The sequence below is a fragment of the Marmota marmota genome, unplaced genomic scaffold, assembly GCF_001458135.2.
Source record: "Marmota marmota marmota unplaced genomic scaffold, marMar, whole genome shotgun sequence".
Classification (NCBI taxonomy): domain Eukaryota; kingdom Metazoa; phylum Chordata; class Mammalia; order Rodentia; family Sciuridae; genus Marmota; species Marmota marmota.
The window spans coordinates 14,362,512-14,372,076 of NW_026000174.1; the positions used below are offsets into that span (position 1 = coordinate 14,362,512).

Below are 9,565 nucleotides of genomic sequence, written 5' to 3' on the forward strand. Positions count from 1 at the left end.
TTTTTTTTTTTTTTTTTTTTTGTGTGTGTGTGTGTGTGTTTGTAATACTGGAAATTGAACCCACAGGTCTTCCACTAAACTACACCCCCAGCTCTTTTTTTTTTTTTTGGTGCTAGAGATGGAACACAAGAGTGCTTAACCACTGAGCCACATCCCCAGCCCTTGACTCATCTTTTATCCTTATGATACATTGTTTTTTGGGGGGAGGGGGGGTTTACTGGAATTTGAACTAAGGGGCACTCAACCACCGAGCCACATCCCTATCCCTGTTTTGTATTTTATTTAGAGAAACAGGTCTCACTGAGTTGCTTAGCCACCTCACCATTGCTGAGGCTGGCATTGAATTCGCAATCCTCTTGCCTCAGCCTCCTGAGCTGTTGGGATTACAGACATGGACCACAGTACCGGCTACATTCTTCTTCTTCTTCTTCTTCTTTTTTTTTTAAATATTTTTTTAGTTGTAGTTGGACACGATACCTTTTAAAATTTATTTTTACATGGTGCTGAGGACCGAACCCAGGGCCTCATACATGCTAGGTAAGTGTTCTACCACTGAGTCACAACCCGCCCCCTTCCCACATTGTTAATGTATAACTTGTGCTATCTGAAATATTTTTCAAGACTTGAGGCTGAATATAATTTTGAAAGACAATTTAATTTTTTCTTTTCTTCAGGCATAACCATATGTGATAACAAATTTATAAGCTCATAATGTAACCAAGAAAGAGAAGTTCCACAAAACTACATTATATGAGAAAAGGCTCAGGCTCCAAAGTACATAGTACACTTGGAGAATAAGTAATAGCCTTCCATGATTGGCAAATGGTGTTAATGTTTGTCAAGGGTGGGAGATGAGACTAGAGGCTAGGCTCAAGTTTGATTGTAAAAGTCTTTAAATACCTGCTAAAGACTTGACTTTATCTTATGGATACTGGGGAGCCCTGGAATGTTTTATAAATCGAGAAAAGGTTAACCCATCAGTCCATAGGTTAGGCACAGCACAGTGCTTCCTTTTCTTGTTCTCTTTTGTATGTATGCATGTTTATTTCCTTCAGTGGATTGTAAACTCATTTTAGATACAGACCTTATTTGTTTTTGCATTCTCATCTCTCAACTTCCTTATTTACTAGCAATTAATAGTTTTGGAATGAAGTAAGAAATAAATACTAGTCATCTAAGCATTATAATATTTATTTACTTTTTATCTTTGGTAAGAATATCTAGTGGATGTTTATATATTTGCATCTTTCTTGTTTTCAACTTTAATGTGAGTAAAAAAAAAATTTTTTTTAAATTTAGGGTTTTTTTTTAGATCAATTTTAGGTTGACAGCAAAATTGAGAGAAAAGCACCATGATTTCATATACACTCCTTGCCTACGCAAATACTTAGTCTTACCCTTTTTCAGTATCCACCATTAGAGTGGTAGATTTATTTAAAATGATGAATCTGCATAATTATTACCTAGAGTCCATCATTTATATTAGGTTTCACTTGAGGTGGTGTACATTCTGTGAATTTGGACAAATGTATAATGATATGTATCCATCATTGTTGTCTTATACAGAGAGTTTTCACACTTTTAAAAAACACAAAGTTTTGCAAAAAAAAAAAAAAGAGCTCATGTATAATGGCATAATTTGGTACGAACATACTTTATATAGAGAGTTACAAAAATTTTGCTGTGAATGGATAATTATGAATGTAATGCACTCCGCTATTGTCATATATGTAAGAAATAATAAAAAAAGAAAAAGTTTTAAACATCTTCTGTCCTCTCCCTGTTTATCCCTACTTCTAGCCCCTGGCCAGCTAATATTTTTACTGTTTCCTTAGTTTTGCCTTCTCTAGAATGTCCTATAGTAGTTGGAATCATACAGTCTTTTTAGATTGGCTTCTTACATTTAGAATCATACATTTATAGACCCTACATGTCTCATGGTTTTATAGTTTATTCCTTTTTAGTACTGAATAAATTCCATTGACTGGGTATACTTCAGTTTGTTTATCCACTTACCTATGGAAGGACATTTTAATTGCTTATAACTTTTGGCAGTTATGACTAAAGCAGTAACATCTTTGTGCCACTTTTTTTGTTTTTTCTTTTTTCCTGTGGTGTTGGGAATTGAAACACAAAGTGTTCTCTACCTCTGAGCTATATCCCCAGTCCCCCATATGCATGCTTTATGTGTAGGTAGGTTTTTAGCTCTTTGAGTATTACCACTTTTATTAACATCCTGAAACTCAGAGAATCTAATAAATATTGTAAAGAAATAAAACACCTTTACTAAAAGGAACTTTGGAGTATAGATACGATGTTATTTAATTCAACAAATATGTGTAACCAAACTCATTCTCTTCATTTAAATATATGATTGTGTAAGTGTGGTTTTTGTTTCATAACTTTAGGAGAAACAAAATATTCAGTGTAGGTCTAGAAAAAGGCTGCTATGTTACTAAACTTCAGTGTTATGGACTGGGTTAGCAACATTAAAGTAGTCTAGCTTGGTTTAATTGATTTTCTGTTTTGCTATAGAATTGCATCACCTAGGGGAGACATCCTTGGATATGATAGTTCAGTGAAGTTGGCTTGCAGCTGAGTTTTTCTACTGTGATCCCCAGGTACTTTTCTCAGCTGTCTTTGTTATCATGATGGAACAGTGACTATAAATAATGTTTTTTGCTTAGCTGTGTTCTTAAAATCATAGCATATTATTTAAGCTGTGATTATGATAGTGCATTAATATTTTATAGCAGTGTCTGTGATTTAAGAAATAAGTAGAAAATTATAAATATCTAATTGGTCAGATTCAGTACTATTTGGCCTGTGTAACTGACCAAGAATTGTGAAGTGGGTCATAATTTGTCATTTATGGGTTGCAGGATAATTGAAGCTTCTTCATTTGTACAAACACCAGTCTTACATTCTTTGAATCCTGGGTATTCTTTACAAATCCTCTGTAGTTTTTTGGTTTTACTTTTTATTTTTTGCTATTAAGAGGTGTTTTTTTTGTTTTTCAAAAGCTGAGGGCTTTTAATTGAACAGAAGATACAATTTTTGATGAAAGTGATCTAAGCGTTCAATGCATGAATTTAATTTTCTTGCATACGGCAAGGTAGGTGAGCCACAGAATTCTCAAACACCATAATATAACAAAGAAACAATGCTGTCAGAGAATTATCTTCAGGTGAAGAAGTTTAAATAGAGTAAGAAGTACACTATACATAAACATACCCACAAAAAGCCTAAAACTCAGGTTGTGACAAAGGGACCTACAACTGAAACAAATAAAATTTGAGGAAAAAAAAAAAGGGATTCAGTAATCTTTACAAATAATCTTAAGAGCAGACATTTCTGCATCAGATTGTTAATGACTAAAACACCCCAAAACTTTCAACAGCATTTTAGTGTAACCATGCAGATTTCCATGAAATATTATTTTTTTTGCTTATTTCCTTTTTCTTTCTCAAACTCAGCTATCTGATTAAATATATTGAGTAAATTTTGAGGTAAATTTTTTTAAACTCTGCTTTCTGGTTGCTCTTTACTTTTTAGTCCATCTTCTTCTGGAATCTCTGTTTTGTTATCTTCCCCAGAATTGTCCTCTCTTTCATATTCTTGATTTGTATTTACCCGGTATCTTTGCTCGTGTCTACTGAAATCACGTGATCCAGAATAATTGTATTTTTTGTGTTTTTCAACTGACTTCCAAGAGTAGTCTGAACTTGCTGGTGAAGTGGAATACCTCACAGAACCTGGCTCCCACCTTCTATAGTGCTCTTTTCTTCCCTCTGTCTTTTTCAAATCTCCTGTGACCATACATTTTTATCTTGTCCTCTGAATTCCTATAGAAGGAATCTGAGGAATTTCTTCTACTGGAAAAATGTCTTTCTGATTTATATGGCTTTTCAGTTTTGCTACTACTTGCCTGGGTTTTATAGCTATTGTAAAAATCTCTTGGATCTTCAGACCTACCTCCCAAAATCATCTGGTATTTCAGCTGAAGAGGAAGAAAGAGGGCACTTATCTTTCTCTTTTACCTGTGTCTTTTGATATTGAAACCTGTCTTGCTTTTCCAGTAGTTTTTCCACTTCTTGTTTTTGGTTAAGAAAAGATGCAGAAGTATTACTTGGAACTGGATAGCACTCCTCTTTCCTATTCTGATCTATCTGACTTGAAGTTGCCCTAGATGAATGCCTTTTGGAACTGCAAGAAGACTGACTGGTTCCTCCTTCCTTTCTTATGCCTTCTGTGATCAGAAGAGGAAGAAGATGAGGAAGAAACTGATTCATCAGCAGAAGAAACACTTGAAGAGGAGGATGATTTTCTTCTTCTTTAGCCTTTTCTCCTCTTTTAAGAGCTTACACAACTTTTCTGCACTTGTTTCTATTTTCTTTGTTTTCTGCTTTTCTTCCTTTTCAGCTTGTTTTTCTCTGCATATATTTATGAAGTTTCTACAAAGCATCCTCTGCATCTTTAAAAGTCTCATCCAAAGCCAAAGCTTTCTTACAGTAACTTTCAGCATTTAAAAACTTTTCTTCTTCTAGCTGCCCTCCTCTTTCTACAAGTGTTTGGCAGAGGTATTTTTTTGCATTTCTGTGAGTTGGACAGTTTTCCAATGCAAGCTCAAAATCTTCTATTGTTTTGTTCAGACTTCCTTTTGTTGCATATAATGCTCCACGAGCTACCAAAGCTTCCACATTTTGCTTATCTATTTCCAGAGCTTTATTGTATTCATTCATAGCATCCACATGGCGTCCAACCTTAAAATAAAAAATATGGAACGCTTCACGAATTTGCGTGTCATCCTTGCGCAGGGGCCATGCTAATCTTCTCTGTATCGTTCCCATTTTAGTATATGTGCTACCGAAGCGAGCACCTATTAAGAGGTTTTTTAAAAAAAATTGTTGTAAAAGCCAGGCATGGTTGTGCATGCCTATAATTCCAGCGACTAGGGAGGCTGATGTAGGAGGATCACAACTTGACCAACCTGGACGAGTTATTGACACCCTATCTTAAAATAAGATATAAAGGGGTAGGGACATAGGTCAATGGTAGAGCACTTACCTAGTGTGCCTGAGGCCCTGAGTTTGATCCCCAGCTCTGCAAAAAAGAAAATAAAAAAATTGTGCTACATAACTTGTAACAAAAGTTACCATTTTAGGCATTTTTAGGCTTATAGTTCAAGGATATTAAGTACATTCACAGCTGGATATGGTGACACACACCTGTAATCCCAGCAGCTCAGGAGATCCTCAGGAGGATCACAGACAGGTTCAAAGCTATCTTCAGCAATTTAATGAAACGGTAAGCAACCTAGTGACCTTGTCTCAAAAAACTAAAAAGGACTAGTGATATGGCTCAGTGGTTAAGCTCTGTTGGGCTCAATCCTTGGTACCAAAAAAAAGTAGATTGACATTATTTATACAACCATCACCACTATTCGTCATCCATATAAATTTTGTGTGTGTGTGCGCGCGCAAGCACACATGTGCGAATGTTTTGGTTTGGGGGCAATACTGGTAATTGAACCCAGGGCCTTGTGCATTCTAAGATACATCCCCAGCCCTTTTCTTTTAAATTTCAAGAAAGGTTATTGCTAAGTTGTCCAGACTGGCCTCTAAATTGCAGTCTTCCTGCCTCAGCCTCCAGTAGCTGGAATTATACTTGTATAATACCGCACCTGGCCCCATAAGTTTTCTCTGTCTCTCTGTCTCTGTCTCTGTCTCTCTCTCTCTCTCTCTACCAGGGATTGAACCCAGGGGCACTTAACCACTAAGCCACATCCCCAGCCCTTTTTATTTTTTAGGCAGGGCTTCGCTAAGTTGCTGAGGTTGTCTTTGAACTTCGAAACTTCCTGCCTCAGTCTTCTGAGTTGCTGGGATTATGGGTGTACACCACCACGCCCAGCTCCCATAAGTTCTTTAACAGCTTTATTGAGATAAAATTATATAATTCAACCACTTGAAGTGTATGGTTCAGGGGCTGGGGATGTGGCTCAAGCGGTAGCGCGCTCGCCTGGCATGCGTGCGGCCCGGGTTCGATCCTCAGCACCACATACAAACAAAGATGTTGTGTCCGCCAATAACTAAAAGAAATAAATATTAAAAAAAAAAAGTGTATGGTTCAATGGTATATGATATATATATAATATATGTGCCATTTACTGTATATTATTATATATTATAGTATATATTATATTTACAAAGTGGTGCAACCTCAAAAAGAATCCCTGAATCCTTTAGCTATCACTCACTATTTCCCCCTCCCCAGATGTAAGCAATCACTAATCTATTTTTTTCTTTCTATATTTGCCGGTTTTAAACGTGTAATAAATGGAATTAACATATGATCTTTTTTTTTTTAGAGAGAGAGAAATTTTGTTTTTTTAATGTTTATTGTTTTTTAGTTTTCGGCGGACACAACATCTTTGTTTATATGTGGTGCTGAGGATCGAACCCAGGCCGCATGTATGCCAGGCGAGCATGCTACCGCTTGAGCCACATCTCCAGCCCAACATATGATCTTTTTTTAAAAATATTTTTTTTAGTTGTAGTTGGACACAATACCTTTATTTTTATGTGGTGCTGAGGATCGAACCCAGTGCCTCGCACATGCTAGGCAAGCGCTGTACCACTGAGCCATACTCCAGCCCCCATATGATCTTCTTTGACTTGTCTTTTAATGTGGTGTTTTCAAGGTACTTTCTTTTGGTAGCAGGTATCAGTACCTCATTCCTTTTCATGACTGAAAAATATTCCATTGCATGGATAATCACTTTTTGTTTATACGTTCATCAATTGATGGACATTTAGTTTGTTTCCACTTTGTAGCTATTTTGAATAGTGCATACTTTATGTTAAAATTTCATTATCATGCAGTTCAGATTATTTTTAGTAATCTGTGACTTTGTAAATCCAGGGGTTACAAATAATACTTCTTGGGTTGTGGGGTACAGTGCCAGAGCAGAGGGTTCCATTCCCAGCACCACAAAAAAAAAAAAAAAAAAAAAAAGGAAAGAAATAGCTGCCACAATGTCTATCACAGTGTATCCCATTATTATTATATATAATGTACCAATAAAATTTTTTTAAAGGAAAATAAAATAAATGGCAGACATAGGTGCTATAATGCTGTAATCCGGCTACTTTGGAGTCTGAGGCAGGAGGATAACAAGTTCAAGTGCATTCTGGGCAGCCTAGCCAGATCTTGTCTCAAAACTAATACAAAATTAAAAAGGGCCAGGGATGTAGTTCTTTGTGCAAGGTCTTAGGTTCAATCTCCAGTGTTTAAAAAAAGAAAAGGGAAGGAAAGAAAGGAGGAACAGGGCTGGGATTATGGCTCAGCAGCAGAGCGCTTGCCTCGCACGTGTGAGGCGCTGGGTTCTATCCTCAGCACCACATAAAAATAAAAAATAAAATAAAGGTATTGTTTTATCTACAACTAAAAAAAAGAAAGGAACAAAGGAGCGAGTGAGGGTGTTATTGTTTCCAAGCATTTCAGGACTTTCTAGATTATCTTTAGTTATACATTTCTTGTTTAGTTTCACTGAAGGGAGAGAACATATTCTTCATGATTTCAAAACCTTGAAGTTTGTTAAACCTGCTTTATGGACTATACTTGTTTTGTTTTTTATTTTGGCAGTGGTAGGTTTTGAACCCAGAGCCTTTAAGCATGCTAAGCCACTTCACTACTGATTTATACCCCCACCTGCTAGCATTTGTTTTCAGTTAAGAGATACCTTTGTCTTGAATTATCTTCAGTTTTCCAGTGAAATCTTAGATTGAGAAAGGGGACTATCTTCTAAAATATTAATGGCTTACTGCATTCACTGAGCATGGCCAATCATATTAAGCACTTTGCTGGTATTAAGCAATCAAGATAGGAAATGTTATCCTTATTTTATAAAATTGGGAAGATTAAACTGTACAAGTTACATAGCTAGTAAAGTTGATAGGTAGAATAGACAAATCCATAGAAAGGAAAGTAGATTAGTGGTTACCAAGGTCTGGGGAATGGGAGAAATGGGAAAATGGGAAATTAAATGGTTGTAGGAGTTTTTTTTTTTTTGAGTGATGAAAATGTTCTGGACTTGTTAGTAACGGTGGTTGCACAACTGTCTGAATATACTAAAAATGACTGAATTTTTTGCCTTAAAAGGGCTGTGGCTCAAGCGGTAGTGCGCTCGCCTGGCATGCGTGCGGCCCGGGTTCGATCCTCAGCACCACATACAAACAAAGATGTTGTGTCCGCCGAGGACTAAAAAATAAATATTAAAATTCTCTCTCTCTTAAAAAAAAAAAAAGGGGGGGGCAAATTTTGTGGTATGGGAAAAGTAGAACTAGAATTCAAATCCAGAAGCTGTCTCCTCAAATATTGCCTGTTTACTCGGTAAGAGATTGGAATAGGTTTAATATTTGAAGTAAAAAACTGGAAAGAGTATCTTAAACTATCTTAACTGTATCTTAAAGTAATATCCTGCATATGGTTCATTACAAATTAGCTTTTCTTACTTGAATTTGAAGAATTCTGTTAATCTCAGGTAGAGTTATAGATTTAAATTTGTTACGTTCTAAAAATAAGTTTTCTGATACAGGAAAAGCCATGAAGTTTGTTAATTTTTCTGACTAATGTCTCCTTCAGATCTCATCTGTAAAGTCATTATTCTCTGGGAAGTTTTTTCTTACCATCCAGTCTTATTATAGAAACTGTTCCCTTCCCATAACATAACTTCTGTACTTTTTATAACAGCACAATAATTATTTCTGTCTTGCACATTTAACCTTGACAGGACTAAGTTTTAATTACTTTTATATTCATTCAGTCCCTGGCTTTTAAAGTATGTGCTTGTTCAAATGAAGAAAGATGTGAGTAGGTTCAGTTTTGCATTATATTTGCTCTGGGCTACACGTATTTCAAAGATACAGCCCTGTCATTTGGATTAGGTTTCACACCTGAATTGTTTGCTAGTGTTTGTTGTATACTAAGATGAAATAGGAATCCTATTGAGATCATTGGAATGCAAGTTCTTATGTAGAAGTGCAAGAGGGTATAATTAGTATGTTAAAAAAAACATGGTTCAGTTCCAGAAACAGTATTATAAATGCTGAAATTAGGCTAGCATGTCGGTTTTATTTCACTGAAGAGGCATTGTGAATATTATTGTAAAATTTTATAGATTATTTACAAAAAGTCATCCCTTAGTCTCTTCTTGTTTGGTTCCAGGACCCCTTGGATAACTAAATGCATGGATACTCAAATCCTTTATATAAAATGGCTTAGTAAAACCTTGTGTATATCTTCCTGTATGCTTTTTTTCTTGCCGTGTACTTTAAGTCGTTACTTATGATATTTATCATTACTTGTAATACCTAATATAATGTAAATGCTGTGTAAATAGCTATACTGTATTTTGGGGGGAATGGTGACCCCCCCCCCAAAAAAAATCAAGTCTGTACATGTTTAGTACAGACATGTTTTTTTTGTTTTGTTTTTGTACCAGGGATTGAACCCAGGGATGCTTCACCACTGAACCACATCCCTTGCCCGCCCTTCCTCCCTCCCT

General features: G+C 35.9%; 1 protein-coding gene, 1 non-coding gene and 1 pseudogene across 7 annotated transcripts in view; 1 reads left to right on the forward strand and 2 right to left on the reverse strand.

Moving 5' to 3' along the window:
- Rab6a (RAB6A, member RAS oncogene family) overlaps positions 1-9,565 on the forward strand; it is a 62,740-nt gene that overhangs the window by 27,156 nt on the left and 26,019 nt on the right. For 2 of the 6 annotated variants that reach the window (XM_048788083.1, XM_048788082.1), the window contains one exon: positions 2,536-2,621. The exons of 2 other annotated variants lie outside the window; for them this stretch is intronic. The gene's annotated coding sequence lies outside the window, so the exon portion shown is untranslated. Of the gene's footprint in view, positions 1-2,535; positions 2,622-6,965; positions 6,973-9,565 lie in introns of those variants that run through there. 2 more of the 6 variants (XM_048788084.1, XM_048788081.1) reach the window with 2 other exon arrangements.
- On the reverse strand, positions 3,316-5,783 carry LOC107156453 (annotated as a pseudogene).
- On the reverse strand, positions 4,773-4,879 carry LOC125612200. Its single transcript, XR_007342537.1, has one exon. It is a non-coding gene; the product is annotated as a U6 spliceosomal RNA (small nuclear RNA).